Here is a 20,472-nt window from a genome sequence, read left to right as displayed (position 1 = left end):
CAAGCCCTCCCACCCCAATGAGTATTTTGAAATTATGGTCCACTCCATTAAACCAATTACCAAAAATATTAGCAACACTACGTGGTGGGTATAATTAAGGTATAACTTATTGGCAAAAGCTTTGGTATGTAACCAAATTGCAACACTAGCTATCATCGCTGTCCACCTCCGTGCCAAGATCTGTACTAAGAATAGACAATTTCTTTTCCAAATGATTTATTGGCCGGGCACTCGGTCAGCACAGGCAGGGCCCAAGTTTGACCCAGTATTGATCACCCGTGAAGACTGTCCGTTTGGGTTGTCCGTTACTGCATTTAATCATCCGCTTGACCTGATTCGCTATTCATGTGGGGTGCTCGCTTTATTTCCCCCACTTTTCCAACTCCCAATCCTCCCTAGCTTTCGTTCTTCTTCCGGCCAACGCACCACCTCTTCCTCCTCCCGCATGCCCGGATTGCTGTTCTACCTATTGCCTAAAAGCATCTCCACCGACGGTCCCTAAATAGACGCCGACAGGAGCGTCGGCACTGCCGTATGGGGTCACCGGCAGAGCATCCTCTATTTGGGGAGGCTGCTCCAACGCTGGTGCCCCATGTAGTGTAGCCCCAATAGAAATTTAAATTTAAAACGACATTTAAAAATCGAATTTAAACGAAATTCATGCGAAATTTATACAAAAGTACGCCGAATTTATACAAAACGAAATTCAAACGACATTTAAAAACCAAATTGAAAAACTTAAACTTAATCCTAATCTACTGGCCGTCGGTTGGGACACGCGACGGGCCTGCCTCGTCGTCGTTCTTCGCCTTTACCGCCTGCGTCCGTGCCCGCCTCTCGGCCATTGCTTCGCGCATCTGGCGGTGGAGCATGGCGGCTGGCGTCGCAGGAGCTTGCCGGCGGCGTTGTGCCCGCGCTGCTAGCCTTTGGCGAGAAGCCTCGTTCTCGGCGCGCCTCGCTTGCTCGCGGGCGAAGTGGCGATGAGCGTTGAGGGAGGCGAGCTTCTGTCGCTCCGCCTCCATCAGGAGGCGTCCCGCCTCCTCCGTGGCCGCTCGCTATCGCGAGATCTCGAGGGTCTGCTCGAGATTAGCGTCGTTGATGAAGTCCCGCTGCTCCTCCTTCAACCTCCGGAACCGCTTCGCGTTCAACAACGTCAGGATCGCCGCCTGCTCCGGGTCGGGGGGTGCCTGCGACTGCTCACCCCACTGCGCCGCCTCCTCCGCCACCTCAGCTTCCGCATCTGTGACGTAGGCCTCGCGCCACACCGTGAACCTTGGGTCTATGTCATCGTCGGATCTGTTGTTCGCGTCGGGCTCCGGCTGCGGCGGTGGTGGCAGCGCACGGCCGTTGAGGCCCACCATGGTGTACGTCGTCTTCAGACGGTGCGGCATTTTGAGGTGGAGAGGAGAGAATGGCGCGGCGGCGGTGGTGAAGATGGGAGGATAGCACCACGGTGGTGGATGGCGTACGTACTATATAGTGGTGGCAACTGCCCGCATTAACGGCGACGTAGGCGACTGGATGCCATGTGACCAGTCGCTGCCCTCGTGGCTGCCTCGGTTTCCGCGCAAAAGACCATTAAACGCCGATGACCAACCTTCCCGCGTCGCGGCTGATGACCCCACAAGTATAGGGGGTGTATCGTAGTATCTTCGATAAGTAAGAATGTCGATCCCAACGAGGAGCAGAAGGTGTTGACAAGCAGTTTCGATGAAGGATTCACTGTAAATGCTCACAGACAAGTATTCAGGGGGTTTTGATGTAACAGATGAATAAACTACGAGTAAGTAAAGTGCGAGAGTAATAATTGCAGCGTGTGGCCCAATCCTTTTTAGCACAAAGGACAAGCCGGTTTGTTTACTTATAATGACCAAACGTTCTCGAGGACACACGGGATTTTAGTCTTGTGCTTTCGCTACATACGGCTAATTAATCTTCATTGTTTTGATAAGTGTTGTGTGAGTGAACCTATGCTAATGTACCGCCCTTCCTAGGACTAATACATACTTGTGATTATACCCCTTGCAAGCATTCGCAACTACAAGAAAGTAATTAAGATAAATCTAACCACAGCCTTGAACTCTGAGATCCTGCTATCCCTCATGCATCGATATACCAACGGGGGCTCAGGTTTCTGTCACTCCGGCAACCCCGCAATTGGCAAACGAGTACAAGATGCATTCCCCTAGGCCCATAAAGGTGAAGTGTCGTGTAGTCGACGTTCACACGACACCACTAGAAGAATAACACCACAACTTAAATATCATAACATTGAATATTACTCAACCATACTTCACTACTAACATTTAGACTTCACCCATGTCCTCAAGAACTAAACGAACTACTCACGAGACATCATATGGAACATGATCAGAGGTGATATGATAATGAATAACAATCTGAACATAAACCTTGGTTCAACGGTTTCACTCAATAGCATCAATAACAAGTAGAAATCAACACCGGGAGAGTTTCCCCTATCAAACAATCAAGATCAAACCCAAATTGTTACAGCGGTGACGAGGTGCAGCGGTGGAGACGGCGGTGATGATGATGAAGATGATGATGATGGTGATGGAGATGATGTCCAGCTCGATGACGGTGACGATGGCGTCGATTTCCCCCTCCGGGAGGGAATTTCCCCGGCAGATCTCAGCCTGCCGGAGAGCTCTTTTCTCTCTGGTGTTCTCCGCCCCGCAGAGGCGGCTGTGGCTCTTCGCGACGTACCCCCGGAGCTTAGGTTTTCGGGACGAAGGCGTACGCGAAGAAAAAGGAGGCGAGAGGGGGCTGTGGGCCCCCTCCTCACAGGGCGGCGCGGCCAGGGCAGGGCCCGCGCCGGCCTATGAGGGGGGCCATGGCGGCCCTCCTCGGCTCCCCTTCCGGCTCCCTTCGTCATCCGGAAAAATAGGATTTTTCATATAATTTCCGTCAACTCGTTGATCTTCCGAAATATTGCATTCGACGGTGCTTTTTCCAGCAGAATCCCGGCTCCGGTGCGCGATCCTCCAATAATCATGAAACATGCAAAATAGATGAAATAACATAAGTATCATCTCCAAATATGAAATATATCAATGAATAACAACAAATTATGATATAAAATAGTGATGCAAATTGGACGTATCAACTCCCCAAGCTTAGACTTCGCTTGTCCCCAAGCGAAACCGAACTCGGTAAACAGGACCACATGTTTATGGAGTGAAGAGTCGATAAATCAAATACGGACAAGAAGCATCATATTCATTCACACAAGACATTCTAGTAAACAACTTCCTCATATAACTCAACTTGAAACAAGTATAAGGTAATCACAAATAAAGGTGCATAAGAAATCATAGTTGGTGATGGCAAACTTCGTTCTTGGTCAGAGAACAGTTAACAAATTATACTTATCTATTGAGCAGCGCTTTCATATTAAAGCTTATGGTAAACTTGCATACTCAATCATAATGATCATTGATAACTTGCAAAGCTATATTCATTCAGATAAAACTTGTACTAAACAAGGAAGAGTAAAAGACATGATGAAGCAAATCACAATATAATGGTTTGATCACAACAACTCAAATGCTTGCTTGAGATGGAGGGAAATAGGTTTACCGACTCAACATAAAGTAAAAGACAGGCCCTTCGCAGAGGGAAGCAGGGATTAAATCATGTGCTAGAGCTTTTTCAGTTTTGAAATCATATAAAGAGAATAAAAGTAAAGTTTTGAGAGGTGTTTGTTGTTGTCAACGACTGGTAGTGGGTACTCTAACCCCCTTGCCAAACAGACCTCCAAAGAGCGGCTCCCATGAAGGACGTTATCTCTACCAGCAAGGTAGATCATCCCTCTTCTCTTTAGTTTACACATGTACTTTAGTTTATTTAAGGATGACACTCCCCCCAACCTTTGCTTACACAAGCCATGGCTAACCGAATCCTCGGGTGCCTTCCAACAATCTCATACCATGGAGGAGTGTCTATTGCAAAATTAAGTTGCTTACACGATGAATCAGAGCAAACCATGTGAAGAGAATTATTAATGAAAGTTGATTAATTGGGGCTGGGAACCCCGTTGCCAGCTCTTTTTGCAAAATTAAAGGATAAGTGGATGAAGCCACTAGTCCATTAGTGGAAGCTGCCTAACAAGACTGAAAGACAAAACACCACATACTTCCTCATGAGCTATAAAACATTGACACAAATAAGAAGTAATAAATTTTGAATTGTTTAAAGGTAGCACATGAAGTATTTACTTGGAATGGCAGGGAAATACCATGTAGTAGGTAGATATGGTGGACACAAATGGCATAGGTTTGGGTTGAGGTTTGGATGCACGAGAAGCATTCCCTCTCAGTACAGGTCTTTGGCTAGCAAGGTTAATTAGCAAGCATAAGAGTTGAGGGAAACAAGCAAATATACATGTGATAGACATAATCATGCATCTTTCTTGCAAGCACAAACAATTTTAACTTCAGAATAATAAGCTATGAGCTAACAAGAAAGGAAGACAATGAAACAACTATATGTATTTCTCTTTTCTACTTAAACCTCAAGGTGTTGTTGCTATTGACCAATGCTAAGTTTGCCAAAACCAAAAAGATTTACTCAATGCTCCCAAAGTGGTACCAATACTAAAATCAAGATCAATCATATAATAGAGATTTCAAACTAAAATAAGGTGTGCAATATGTAAATGATAAGACTTCTCATTAATATTTCATAACGATAACTCACACCAAGGGATACATAGACAACCAACTAAAGGGGAAATACTTCCACACTGCAACCCATCTTATATGATAACTTCCCTACTCATGATATGACACTACTTGATAGTAAAAAGTAAAAGGTAGTGATGATGTGATACCGCGGCACTCCCCCAAGCTTGGAACAAACCAAGGGGATGCCAATACCGATGATGAATTACTCCTTTGGCGATGGTGGTGATGAACTCCCATCATCAGACTTCCAAGGTAGAGGCTCTCCATCAACAAACGACATCTTGGTCTCGGGAATCCTGAAACTAGCAGCATGGCTTATGCGTTTAAACCTATTTTCATACTCACAGTTCTGATTCTGAACGTCATAGAGTTGAGCTTGGAGTTTGTTGGTGGTGTCGTGAAGTGAGAGGATGTCGCCCCATAGCTTTGTAGTCTCCTTCTCGTGTTCAGCAATGAGTTCAGACACAATCTTGTGGAAGATATCCACCTCACGCTCAGCCATCTTCTTGTAGTTGAAGACCTCTTGTTCTAGCTTCTCCATCCTGTCTTCCAAGCTTCCTTCTCCTTTAGGACCCTGGACATCTTTGATCCGCAGCTCCCCATCAACGAGCGAGCAACTCCTTGGGATGCGTCCTCGGCTCGTTCATGTACAGAGTTGTCAAAGTCTTTGCGAGGAGCTGTCCTTCGGAGTTTCGACGAAGACATAATACCTCTAGATCCGAAGCAAATCTCGGCGGAAACAACTCAAAACAAAACGCGTCGAGAAAACGATATACGGACCTCCGGGGGTCCGGGGGATTATATAGCAAAAAATTTCACAACAAACGAAAGTACCGGGTCGAACCAGAGTCGGAGAGGGGCGACGAGGCGGCCAGCTCATAGGGCGGCGCGGGCCAAGGCCTGGCCGCGCCGGCCTATGGGGGCACGCCCTCGTGCGTCTCCTCCACTCCGTTTCGATCTCGTAATTTTTCATATTTTCCAAAAACAGCAAAAACATTGTTCGGAAAGTAAATCGCGAACTTGTTATTACCTGTACTATTACCTATTCAAAGTCGAGTTACGGCGGACTGTCAATTTGACCTTTGATGAAAGCCTCCGGTGTTTCCACTTGAATAACATCAACATCTACATTATAAGAATCACCTGAAATATAATGCTTGAGTCTTTGTCCATTCACCACTTGCGTGGCATTGCCTTGGAGAGAACTAATTTTAATTGCTCCTGATCGATACACCTCCTCAACAACATACGGTCCTTCCCATTTCGAGAGTAATTTCCCTGCAAAGAATCTGAGACGAGACCGATACAACAGGACTTTATCCCCAATATTAAACTCTCTTTTGATAATCCTTCTATCATGCCATTTCTTAACTTTCTCTTTAAAGAGTTTAGCATTTTCATAAGCTTCACTTCTCCATTCATCTAGAGAACTTAATTGCAGCAACCTCTTATTACCGGCTAGTTTAGGATCTTTATTTAGTTCTCTAACGAGCCCAATAAGCTTTGTGCTCTAGTTCTAAAGGTAAATGACAAGCTTTTCCATAAACCATTTTATAAGGTGACATTCCCATGGGGTTTTTATAAGCAGTTCTATAAGCCCATAGTGCTTCCTTCAATTTACTAGCCCAATTCTTTCTAGTTTTATTAACGAGTCTTTTGCAAGATAGATTTAATTTCTCTATTTGATAGTTCTACTTGCCCACTAGTTTGAGGATGATAAGCGGAAGCAATTCTATGATTAATACCATATTTAGCAAGAGTTTTTCTAAAACCACCATGAATAAAATGAGAACCTCCATCCGTCATAATATATCTAGGAACTCCAAATCTAGGAAAAATAATGTCTAAAAGCATTCTTAAAGAGGTCTCACCATCAGCACTTTTTGTAGGTATGGCTTCCACCCATTTAGTAACATAATCAACGAGCAACAAGTATATGAGTGTTACCTTCGAAGAGGGAAAAGGTCCCATGAAGTCAAATCCCCAACAATCAAACGGTTCAATAACAAGAGTATAATTCATAGGCATTTCATTGCGTCCGGAGATATTACCAACCCTTTGACATTCATCACAAGATAAAATAAACTTCCTTGCATCTTTGAAGAGAGTTGGCCAATAAAAACCTGATTGTAGAACCTTTTGCGCGGTTCTATCTCCGGCGTGATGTCCTCCATAAGCACTACCATGACATTTACTCAATATCTCTTGTTGTTCATATTCGGGAACACACCTTCGCAGAATACCATCCACTCCTTCTTTATATAAGTGTGGATCATCCCAAAAATAATGCCTCAAGTCATAAAAGAATTTCCTCCTTTGCTGAGCTGAAAAGGTTGGAGGCAAGTACTTGGAAACAATAAAGTTAGCATAATCGAGCATACCAAGGATCTGTCTCGCGAGCTCACCTTTATTACAGCCAATTGTTCATTTGGAAAACTATCATTAACAGGGACAGGATCATAAGCAATATTTTCCAATCTAGACAAATTATCAGCAACAGGATTATCAGCACCTTTCCTATCTACAATATGTAAATCAAATTATTGCAAAAGAAGTACCCATCTAATAAGTCTCGGTTTAGCATCTTTCTTTGTCATAAGGTATCTAATTGCAGCATGATCAGTATGAATTGTAACTTTTGAATCAACGATATAAGATCTAAACTTATCACAAGCAAAGACTACAGCTAACAATTCTTTTTCAGTTGTAGCATAATTTCTTTGAGCAGCATCAAGAGTTTTACTAGCATAATGAATAACATTCAGTTTTTTATCTACTCGTTGTCCAAGAACAGCGCCTACAGAGAAAATCACTAGCATCACACATAATTTCAAATGGTAAATTCCAATCGGGAGGTTCAACTATAGGGGCAGTTGTTAAGGCTCTCTTTAGAGTTTCAAAAGCTTCCTTACAATCATCATCAAAAACAAAAGGTACATCTTTTTGAAGAAGATTAGTAAGAGGCTTTGAAATCTTAGAAAAATCTTTAATAAATCTCCTATAAAACCCAAGCATGACCAAGAACACTACGAATACCTTTAACATCCCTAGGATAGGGCATCTTCTCAATTGCTTCAACTTTAGCTCTATCAACTTCAATACCTCTCTCGGAAATTTTATGTCCCAATACAATTCCTTCATTAACCATAAAGTGGCATTTCTCCCAATTAAGAACAAGGTTAGTTTCTTCACATCTCTGCAAAACTTTATCAAGGTTTCGCAGGCAATTATCAAAAGAATTTCCATAGACGGAAAAATCGTCCATGAATACCTCTACAATACTCTCACAAAATCCATGAAAAATAGCAGACATGCATCTTTGAAAAGTAGCAGGAGCATTACATAAACCAAAGGGCATACGTCTATAAGCATAAGTTCCATAGGGACAAGTGAAAGTGGTTTTCTCTTGATCTTTAGTTTTAACGACAATTTGTGAAAACCTGTAATAACCGTCAAGAAAGCAAAAATGAGTATTTTTAGATAACCTTTCTAACATTTGATCAATAAAAAGCAAAGGGTAATGATCTTTCCTAGTAACCTTATTAACTTTTCGATAATCAATGCACATTCTATACCCTACAACTACTCTTTGAGGGATGAGCTCATCATTATCATTAGGCACAACAATCATTCCTCCTTTCTTAGGAACACAATGCACAGGACTAACCCATCTACTATCAGCAATAGGATATATAATACCAGCTTCAAGTAGTCTTAATACCTCGTTTCTTACCACATCCTTAATCTTAGGAATTAGACGACGCTGAGGTTCAACAACAGGCTTCGCATCATCTTCCATATTAATGGCGTGTTGGCAAATAGAGGGAGAAATCCCCTTCAAGTCATCAAGAGTGTAGCCAATAGCACCTCGGTGTTTCTTCAATATTTCCAATAACCTTTCTTCTTCGAACTCGAAAGCTTAGAACTAATAATAACAGGATATATTTTCTTATCATCAATATGAGCATATTTAAGATTATCAGGCAATGGTTTTAAATCAAAGACAGGATCTTCCTTTGGTGGTGGTGTTGTACCCAGATCTTCCACCGGTAAATCATGCTTAAGAATAGGTTGACGAAGGAAAATTTCATCAAGCTCATCTCTTCCTTCCCTAAAAACTTCACTCTCACTATTCTCCAAATGTTGCTGCAAAGGATTACTAGGAGCAAGAGCAATAGATGCACACTGTTCAACTTTAAAATCACTATTAGGCGAATCAATTTTATAAGGAGTTTTGGTAAATTTAGAGAAGTTAAACTCATAAGATTCACCAGCAAATTTAGTCAAAATTTTCTCTTTCTTGCAATCTATAATAGCTCCACAAGTATTTAGAAAAGGTCTACCAAAAATGATAGGACAATATTTACTAGCAAGCAGAACCAAGTACCAAAAAGTCAGCAGGATATTTAATCTTACCACATAAAACTTCCACATCTCGAACAATACCAATTGGAGAGATAGTTTCTCTATTAGCCAGCCGAATAACCACATCAATATCTTCAAGTTCACAAGAACCAATTTCATGCATGATCTCCGTGTAAAGCTCATAAGGAATATCACTAATACTTGCACCAATATCACATAAACCATAATAACAATGATCACCAATTCTAACAGATAGCATAGGAACACTAGCTTTCCTAGACTTATTAGGATGCGAAACAATATTAGAGGCATCTTCACAGAAAATAATATGACCATCCTCCACATTTTCAGTCACAAGATCTTTAACAATTGCAACAGCAGGTTCAACTTTTATTTGTTCTTCAGGTTCTATAGGTTTCTTTTCACTTTTATGAACCGCACTATTTATAGCAGAGTACTCCTTCATTTTAGCAGGGAAAGGAGTTTTTTCAATATAAGCCTCAGGAATAACATGATCAACAGTTTCAACTACAACACATTTATTTATAGATGAATCAATTTTATCTTTATACGGTTCATGATACTTATCAAAGTTCTTCTTAGGCAATTCATAATAAGAAGCAAAAGCTTTATAAAGATTTGCAAGCAACTTGAGAATCAAGACCATAAGTAGCACTCATATTACGAAATTTATCAGTATCCATAAAAGCTTCAATGCATTTATAATCATAATTTATACCCGATTCTCTATCCTTGTCGTTCTCCCATCCTTCAGTATTTTCTTGGATCCGATTAAGAAGGTCCCTTTTAAACTCTTCCTTGTTGCGTGTAAATGGTCCAGAACAAGAAGTATCCAGCAAGGTCTTATCTTGAAAAGAAAGTCTTGCATAGAAATTATCAATAATAATATTACCAGGAAGCTCATGAATGGGGCATTTGAGCATTAAAGACTTCAATCTCCCCACGCTTGGGCAATACTCTCTCCTTCATGAGGCCAAAAATTATATATGCGATTCCGATCTTTGTGAATCTCACTTGGAGGATAGAACTTAGAATAAAACCGGGGCACAATATCATTCCATTCAAGAGAATCCCCATTATCCAGTAATTTATACCAATGCGCCGCTTTACCAGCAGCGATACAGAGAATAGTTTCTTCCTCACTTCATCCATAGCAATACCTGCACACTTGAATAAACCGCATAATTCATGTAAGAACAGTAAATGATCTCCAGGGTGGACAGTTCCATCCCCTGTATAACGGTTATCCACTACACGTTCAATAATTTTCATAGGTATTTTGTATGGTATTTCTTCCTTACCTGGCGCCTCATCCACTACCTTTGCAGTAGTAGTAGATTTCCCAAATAAACACTCAAGAGAAGATCTCTCCATAATGAATTATAGCAGCAGGCAGAAATAAAATCAGCACAAACTGTAGAAATTTCTCTTACCAATTCCACTTACCAATAGCGCTTCACTCCCCGGCAACGGCGCCAGAAAATCGTCTTGATGACCCACAAGTATAGGGGGTGTATCGTAGTATCTTCGATAAGTAAGAATATCGATCCCAACGAGGAGCAGAAGGTGTTGACAAGCAGTTTCGATGAAGGATTCACTGTAAATGCTCACAGACAAGTATTCAGGGGGTTTTGATGTAACAGATGAATAAAGTACGAGTAAGTAAAGTGCGAGAGTAATAATTGCAGCGAGTGGCCCAATCCTTTTTAGCACAAAGGACAAGCCGGTTTGTTTACTTATAATGACCAAACGTTCTCGAGGACACACGGGATTTTAGTCTTGTGCTTTCGCTACATACGGCTAATTAATCTTCATTGTTTTGATAAGTGTTGTGTGGGTGAACCTATGCTAATGTACCGCCCTTCCTAGGACTAATACATACTTGTGATTATACCCCTTGCAAGCATCCGCAACTACAAGAAAGTAATTAAGATAAATCTAACCACGACCTTAAACTCCGAGATCCTGCTATCCCTCCCGCGTCGATATACCAACGGGGGCTCGGGTTTCGTCACTCCGGCAACCCCGCAATTGGCAAACGAGTACAAGATGCATTCCCCTAGGCCCATAAAGGTGAAGTGTCGTGTAGTTGACGTTCACACGACACCACTAGAAGAATAACACCACAACTTAAATATCATAACATTGAATATTACTCAACCATACTTCACTACTAACATTTAGACTTCACCCATGTCCTCAAGAACTAAACGAACTACTCACGAGACATCATATGGAACATGATCAGAGGTGATATGATAATGAATAACAATCTGAACATAAACCTTGGTTCAACGGTTTCACTCAATAGCATCAATAACAAGTAGAAATCAACACCGGGAGAGTTTCCCCTATCAAACAATCAAGATCAAACCCAAATTGTTACAGCGGTGACGAGGTGCAGCGGTGGAGACGGCGGTGATGATGATGAAGATGATGATGATGGTGATGGAGATGATGTCCAGCTCGATGACGGTGAGATGGCGTCGATTTCCTCCTCCGGGAGGGAATTTCCCCGGCAGATCTCAGCCTGCCGGAGAGCTCTTTTCTCTCTGGTGTTCTCCACCCCGCAGAGGCGGCTGTGGCTCTTCGCGACGTACCCCTGGAGCTTAGGTTTTCGGGATGAAGGCGTACACGAAGAAAAAGGAGGCGAGAGGGGGCTGTGGGCCCCCTCCTCACAGGCGGCGCGGCCGGGCGGTGGCCCGCGCCGGCCTATGAGGGGGCCCATGGCGGCCCTCCTCGGCTCCCCCTTCTGGCTCCCTTCGTCATCTGGAAAAATAGGATTTTTCATATAATTTCCGTCAACTGTTGATCTTCCGAAATATTGCATTCTGACGGTGCTTTTTCCAACGAGAATCCTGGCTCCGGTGCGCGATCCTCCAATAATCATGAAACATGCAAAATAGATGAAATAACATAAGTATCATCTCCAAATATGAAATATATCAATGAATAACAGCAAATTATGATATAAAATAGTGATGCAAATTGGACGTATCAGCGGCCGATGCGAACCATCGCGTCCTCTCGCTGACAACGCGCCCCCACCCGCGAAAATCGTCGTTCCGCGAGGCGCCGGCGCGCCTGATTCGCGGGGTTGCCGGCGATTCTATTGGGCTCGAAAACTAACCGGCGCTGTTTGGGCGCACCGGTGCGAGCCCAAAAACCACACCGGCCCCCAAAACGCTATCGGGGCCGCCGGTGGAGATGCTCTAAGGCCTGAGCCTCGTCCATGGCAACAGCCTGACCCGTTCGCCCTGTGCGAGCCGACACCAACTAGAACGAATTCGATTCGGCATGGCGTGGATCTGTCGATCCAGCAGCTTTCGTGCCCTTCACGGCGAGTAGCTGCGAGGTGGCTGAGATATGGCGTACACTAGTGGAGAACAGACCTATTGTCCCGGTCTGTAAGAGGCTTTTGTTCTGGCTGCCCAACCGAAACAACGGAGATAGGACAAAAGGTCCGACCTTTTGTCCCGGTCCGTTTACAAATGGTCGTCGCGGGGTGCGCTAACACTAGCATGCTTAACTTCCGAATTCCTTCCCGTCCCGGTTCAAAGTGCTTCGCGTGCGTGTTGTTGATAGTAGTATCATATCAATTCTATTAACATGTTAGTCGATGTCACACTTTTTTATTGTTTGAATTTCAAATAATTCTTTTAATAAACAAAAGTAATGATGTAATAATAATCTTGAATAAATAAATAAATAGTAAATTTTTAATTTATATTACAATTAAGTTTTTAAATTTTAATTTTTCAAATTTTTTTTTTGCCAAACCTGAAAATTTGAAAATCCAAAAATTGGCTAACTTTATGGTTAAGTAATAGTAATATTTATGCAGGATGCAATTATTAATTTAAAAAATTTAAAAATATAAAATCCTAAATTTGTGGCAAAAACTAAAATCTTCCTGCTTTCATACTTTCATTTGGAATTTTGAGAATCTAAAGATTGGCTAACAGGGTAATGCCTGGTGAATTCGGATGTAACTTTTTCCCACGATCATTTTGATATATTATACACTTCGTATGCAAAAGTTAATACCGTTTTACCTTTTTTCTAAACATTTTTTGCAAAAAAAAGTGGAAAATTAGATTTATTAATTTCCCGTAATAGTAGGTTGCGTAACATACATGAATCTCAAAATATTTTATTTTTTGAATTTTCTATTATTTTCTTTTGTATTTTACGAAGCTAAAAAGGCGATCCACCGAGGGTGTGGAGGTGCGTGGAGAGCCAAAAAAAGCCTAAAATGTCTTTAGTCCCGGTTGGTAAAGTGACCCGGGACTAAAGGGTCGACCTTTAGTCCCGGTTTGAGCCTCAAACCGGAACAAGAGGGCTGTCATTGTCCCGGTTTGAGGCTCAAACCGGAATAAAAAGTCCTTAAAGAACCTGGACAGAAGGCCTCGTACCCTCTCGCTGGTTTCGGAGCGATGTGGTCTAACCATTTGTCTCGGCTTTAGACTGGGCCAAAACAAAAGGCCAGGACGGAAGGTCCGTTCTCTACTAGTGGTAGGTGGTTCGGCGTGGCAGAGAGGATCAAGCCACGTCCGGTGCGTACCAGATCAAGGTGCGGCCGGGGCATGAAGCAGCGCCGGGTGGGGCATCAGGGCATCATGCAGCGCCTGGCCGATTGTCGGGCGTCGACTAGCGGCGGGGCTAGGAGTGGTTGGACATGAGGGCGGCGGGCAGGGTGGAGGAGGAAAGCGTGGACTCGGGTGGTGGCATCGGGTCTTGGTGTTGGTCACTCATGCGCTTTCTCTGTCGGTGGCAATATGGCATGCGGCGTGCCACACCTAGCCGATGAGTTTGCCCGACTAGGGGCACATTTGGGGCGCGTTTGGTAGGCTGCATGCCCCTTGCCTTGCATCGGCCCAGCTTTTTCCGGCCCGTTTGGTTTCTTGGTCGATGCCGCGTTGTTGCAGGAACCGGTTCTCAAAGCACCCTCGGGCCAGGCCCTGGAGGAACGCCCGGTTCGGCCGTTTCTAGCGAGCCACCCCCGTTTTCGCATAAGTGGAGAACGCGGCGTCCTCGCAGAGCCACCGCGGGAGATGGCGGGAGCTCGCGCGGGACGGCGAAATCTCGGCGCCATGAATTCGGTCACCGCGCTTGAATTTTCGCCACCGTATATAGGAGCGGCTCTCTCACCAGAAAATCCAAATCCCCCATTTCCCCCCATTTCGAGCTCATCCAGCATCCCCGATCTAGCGACATGGCCGGCTCTACCTCACCCGCACAGTCGGCGAGGCTTGCGGCGGCGACGGCGGCTAGTGGCCGCAGAGGATGGTCGTCTTCTTCGTGTGCGTCGATGACTTCGGTTGTGGTAAGCTTCTGCAAACCCTAGCCTTAGATCTAGATCTTATGGGTACACAACCGGGGTCTGAACAAATCCATTGTAGGATATTCCTTCGTCGCCGGTGGAGGTTGTGGAGGTTTTCCAGGTTCCATCTGACTCTACGACGAGGACGATGGTGCTGCATGCATCTTCCACTGGGATGGTGGTGCTGGCTGCATCTCCGCCAGGGTCCCCTGCTTCCCCTACCTCGGTGTTGCGTGTGGCTCCTTTAACTGTAAGGCTGATTTTACCTACCTCGGTGTTCTTTGATGTGGTACTGGTAGTTCATAGATCTGCTAGTGCTTAAGGATTTCCATTTGGTAGTTCATTGATCTGGTAGTGTTTGTCTTGTAGGCGATCATACCTTTGGGCTCCCCTGATCTGTCTGCGGCAAGTGTGAATGCTCAGCCATCTCTGATAGCAAGCAAACCAGCCATGGTTTGGAAACCTGAGCTATCAGAGTTTGTGCTGAACCGGTTGGTTCATCTCGTCCGTAGCGGCGTCTGCTTCAACATGGGATTCAAGGAGGAGAAGATGAAGAAGGTAGCCGTGGATGTTCTTGCATTCGCTGGCTTACATGTCACCACTCTTCAGCGGTACAACCACATCAGAAACTGGAGGACGAAGTGGAGTGTCATCACGAAGATGAAATCCGATCGCATTCTGGACTGGAGCGAAGCTGGTTGCTGCTTCTACGTCGGTGATGAAGGGGCGGCGGATGAGTACATCCAGTACGAAGCCTCATTGAGCTCCTGCATAGATCTGAAAGTATATACATGTCAATGTCGTCCGCACTAACAGGTGCTCCTTTTCGATTGCAGAGGTACCGAAGCACCGTCGCATACGTCGGCACCCCGATCACCAACTACGCTCAGATGAAGACGATCTTCACTCCCCGGTTCGTCTGCAAGGCATAGCTGTTCCATCTTAACTTGCTGGTCAGGGCTATCGACTTCATTGCAGACAATGAAGCCGAGTATGCCGCCTACCGTAAGCTGCAGCCACCGGAGAGGAGGAGCTGGCTTAGGACCTGGCTCCGCAACCAGTTTCCTGCTTAGTGCTTCTGCTTCCTTCTCATGATCCGCTAATTTTGGGAGGTGATCTTGTGTCCCTCTATTAGCTAGGACTTGCTACAACCTGATCCCCGATTTGTAATGATGAACTTTTTCGAGGTGGTATATACTACCCCTCGTGACAAACCTGTGATGCATCACGAAGTAGTTGCTTCGTTCGTGATGCATGGCCCACTAAGTACTAGTTGTTGTGTATTACCAGCATCTTTTCTGATGAACTGAATCTCATGTGTGCTGTTATTCAGTACTGGGTAACCTCACCACTCAAAGTGAAGGGGTTACCACAACACTGAACTATCTGCAACGAAACAGGTTGTGGGCTGCACGACATGGGAAGAATCGGCTGGAAACAGAAAACCAAACGATAGGGCATGGGTTCCTTCTCCGGCGCGCAAAAGGCCGCACATGCTACCAAACGACCACCAAAAGTGGCCCATGGCCCGTTCGCAACACGCAATGCCCCCCATCTCGCTGGCGCATGCATGCAGGTTTTCAGCCTAGCCAACCAAATGCGCCCTTGATTGCGGCGTCCAGCCCGAGCGCGCCTGTGCTGTGGCGTGGCCTGGTCCAATGGATCTTCACCCTTGTGGCGATGACTGATGATAGCGTGCAAGACACACGTCCGTTGGGAACCCCAAGAGGAAGGTGTGATGCGTACAACAGCAAGTTTTCCCTCAGTAAGAAACCGAGGTTATCGAACCAGTAGGAGTCAAGGAACACGTGAAGGTTGTTGGTGGCGGAGTGTAGTGCTGCGCAACACCAGGGATTCCGGCGCCAACGTGGAACCTGCACAACACAATCAAAGTACTTTGCCCCAACGTAACGAGTGAGGTTGTCAATCTCACCGGCTTGTCTGTAAACAAAGGATTAGGTGTATATTGTGGAAGATGATGGTTGTTTGCGAAGAACAAGTAAAGAACAATTGCAGTAGATGGTATTTCAGATGTAAAGAATGGACCGGGGTCCACAGCTCACTAGTGGTGTCTCTCCCATAAGATAAATAGCATGTTGGGTGAACAAATTACAGTTGGGCAATTGACAAATAAAGAAGGCATAACAATGCACATACATATATCATGATGAGTACTATGAGATTTAATCGGGGCATTACGACAAAGTACATAGACCGCTATCCAAGCATGCATCTATGCCTAAAAAGTCCACCTTCAGTTTATCATCCGAACCCCTTCCAGTATTAAGTTGCAAACAACAGACAATTGCATTAAGTATGGTGCGTAATGTAATCAACACAAATATCCTTAGACAAAGCATCGATGTTTTATCCCTAGTGGCAACAAGACATCCACAACCTTAGAACTTTTCGTCACTTGTCCCGCATTCAATGGAGGCATGAACCCACTATCGAGCATAAATACTCCCTCTTGGAGTCACAAGTATCAACTTGGCCAGAGCCTCTACTAGCAACGGAGAGCATGCAAGAACATAAACAACATATATGATAGATTGATAATCAACTTGACATAGTATTCAATATTCATCGGATCCCAACAAACACAACATGTAGCATTACAAATAGATGATCTTGATCATGATAGGCAGCTCACAAGATCTAACATGATAGCACAATGAGGAGAAGACAACCATCTAGCTACTCGCTATGGACCCATAGTCCAGGGGTGAACTACTCACACATCGATCCGGAGGCGATCATGGTGATGAAGAGACCTCCGGGAGATGATCCCCTCTCCGGCAGGGTGCCGGAGGCGATCTCCTGAATCCCCCAAGATGGGATTGGCGGCGGCGGCGTCTCTGGAAGGTTTTCCGTATCGTGGCTCTCGGTACTGGGTTTTCGCGACGAAGGCTTTAAGTAGGCGGAAGGGCGGAGTCGGGGGCGTCACGAGGGCCCCACACGCCAGGGCGGCGCGGCCCTAGTGTGGCGGCGCCTCATCGCCCCACTTCGTGATCCTTTCGGTCTTCTGGAAGCTTCGTGGAAAAATAAGACCCTGGGCGTTGATTTCATCCAATTCCGAGAATATTTCCTTTGTACGATTTCTGAAACCAAAAACAGCAGAAAACAGCAACTGGCTCTTCGGCATCTCGTCAATAGGTTAGTGCCGGAAAATGCATAACAATGACATATAATGTGTATAAAACATGTGAGTATCATCATAAAAAGTAGCATGGAACATAAGAAATTATGGATACGTTTGAGACGTATCAACTGATTGTACGCGGGGCGTGAAGCAGTTTCCAGCAGCGCTAGGGCCGGGTTTATATGTTTCGGGTTATTGTTAGCACACCAAAAAATTGCGCACCGGGGGAGGGGGGGGGGCTCCGGACCACCTCACTGCCATGCCTTAAACTTACCGCCGGCGCACGGCTATGGTGGTACGTAAAAAAAGTGTAGGTACAATCTGCATCCCCCTCCGTGGACCGTCTTTTCAGTTTTAAAAAAATAAAAGAAAATGGTGGAAATTTAAATTTTAAAATCCTTTGAGATGTACATATGTTATGTGTTCTAGTTGTTTGGAAAATTACATAAATTTCGATATATTATGCAAAATGACGGGATGTTTCGATAAAATGGCTCTAGATTTGCATCAAGGAAATACTTTTTTTATATGAAATTGTATCGGCGGAAAAAGTTACGTCCGATTTCAGTAGCTCTAGCTGTTTACGGATTTTTTAGACTCCTCAATGTCAAAAAGGAAAATTAAGTTTTCAGAGGTTTGAAATTTAATGCAAGTTTTTTTTAAAGGCCAAACTTACCGCCGGCGCAACACCATATTGATGCGTCGGCGGTAACCTCACTATAAGTTGAAAACTAGCCGACGACATTCTTCTCTTTCCTCACTTTCCCTCCTCTTCCTCTTTCCCACCTTCACCGCTCCTCCACTTCCACTTCTCCACCGTGTTCCGTACCCCCTCTTACACTTTTGTACGTTCTTCCCTCCTCCTCTTCCCCTTCTCCCTCTGGTGGCCCATCATCTCCCTTCCTCCGGAGCCCTTCCTCTACCTTCCTCCGGCGAACTTGATCTCTTCCGCTCTGGACCCATTCCTTCGGTGACTACCACCTCCGGCAACCACCTCCTCTCCGGTGACCACCTCCCCCTAGCGACTGCATCCTCTCCGGCGGGATGCCCATGGCGATGGTTCTCGAGCGACGCCCACGGCCACGGTGGCCACGGATCCCGAGCACCCCACCAAATCTAGAACTCTAGATCTAGATCTAGTTTTTTTTTTGAATTCTGAACACCCGGCTGGTGTGTCAGAGATAAATACGCTACCGCCGGCGGACCAAGCCGGTACGCTGGCGATAAGCTGTTAACGCCACTGCGCTGGCGTGTTACCGCTAGCGGGCACTGGTACGTCGACGGTAATCTTTTGTGGTGTGCTGGCGATAGCCTTTTTCCAGTAGTGTAGTGTATCTTGGACGCTAGGTAGCATGAAGGTTAACACCTCCCAGATTCTTCTAGTTTACTGCTTTAAAATTGGTGTTGTTTCATCAAGTTCTATCGTCTTTTGAAAAAATATGAGTCGGACTGAAATGCAGCAAAACACGATGAAATTGTGCGACATTTGTGGCAGACATTCCAAACGTGCGACATTGTCGTAGGTATCGATCAATCGATGGATCGACCGGGTCCCGCGTGCTAGACGGGCTGCAGCCTGGGTGGAGCCCAAGTGACCAAGAGAGCAGATATGGTTTAATCCTGTCCAAAGTCCAAACTAGCTCTTCCTGGCAACGGAGTGGCGTTGTCCAGAGTCGTCGCATCGAAGCCTCGCCTCCCCTGGGAGTCCCTGCGATCACGCCGCCCCCCTTCTTTCTACCCAAACGCCCTAGCTGGCTCATGGCGATTCTGCTCCTCCCGTCGTTTCCAGCACTTGCTTCCAGCATCAAGCAGCCGCGAAAATCGCAGCAATCAGATATAAGGATATCCGATTTCGAAGTGGTGCTCCGGATACAGTATAGGATATGGTATATAAAATAGCATGCAGATATGGATTATCCAAATTTTAATTAGGATAATCTGAAGGTTTTAAACCGGATAATCTGATTTTTTAGTCAAAAACTAAGGCCAATCTCACAAGATTAGTATTTATTGAGTTACCAAATTCTTTTGGCAAGCATATTTAGCTTTAAATTTCTAACAATGCTTGAGTTTTAGCGTATTGTGCCTCTTTTTTATTAGTTACACAAGACTAAAAGTTTAAATCCCTTTCAAAATTTACACGAACTATAAATATGTACCGATGATAGCATATATCCGACTATTTATGTTTCATGTCTGAGTCCGCCCCATTTCCGATTCGAATCTGTAGTCCATTGTATCCGCATTCGAATCCGAAATCGGTCAATATGCGCTCCAATCTGAATCCGAGAAAAATATATGGTAAAGGATATGATATGAGCAAAATTAGATTCGATCCGTTTACATCCCTAGTATTCAACTAACGTGGACCTCTGCATTGGAGATATTGAAGAACATTTATGGTGATGGAGAGAGTGAGCAAAGAACTAAAGCATGAGGTTTGATAGAAAGAATGGAGAACTTCGAATTTGTATTTGTATTACGTCTTATGTACCATGGGGGAGAATGGTTGGGTTGAGCTTTTCGATGAAGCAAAGGCCTTTTGTGTGAAAAGAAATATAGTTGTGCCCGATATGAAGATACCAAAGGCCGTGGAGCCAAATTAGTAAGCTACTATCATCACCATGGAGCCAAATTAGTAAGCTGCTATCATCTTTTTTAACGTAATATTTTTATTGTTATGCGTGATCAAATTCTATTTGAGTTGAACAAAGGATTTGCTAAAACACCAACACAATTTTTAGATGTATTTCTTGCATAGATCCAAATAATTCTTCGCCAATTTGATCAAGACATACTACTTAGAGCTTGCTTAGATATATGTTTTAGATTTCTATGAATATGACTAGGTACTTCTGAAAATGCAACTTGAAACATTCATTGTTGATTTGAGAAGTGATAAAGATTTTTCAAGT

This window comes from Lolium rigidum, chromosome 5 (genome assembly GCF_022539505.1).
Source record: "Lolium rigidum isolate FL_2022 chromosome 5, APGP_CSIRO_Lrig_0.1, whole genome shotgun sequence".
Lineage (NCBI taxonomy): Eukaryota > Viridiplantae > Streptophyta > Magnoliopsida > Poales > Poaceae > Lolium > Lolium rigidum.
Note: the sequence above shows the minus strand (reverse complement) of the source record.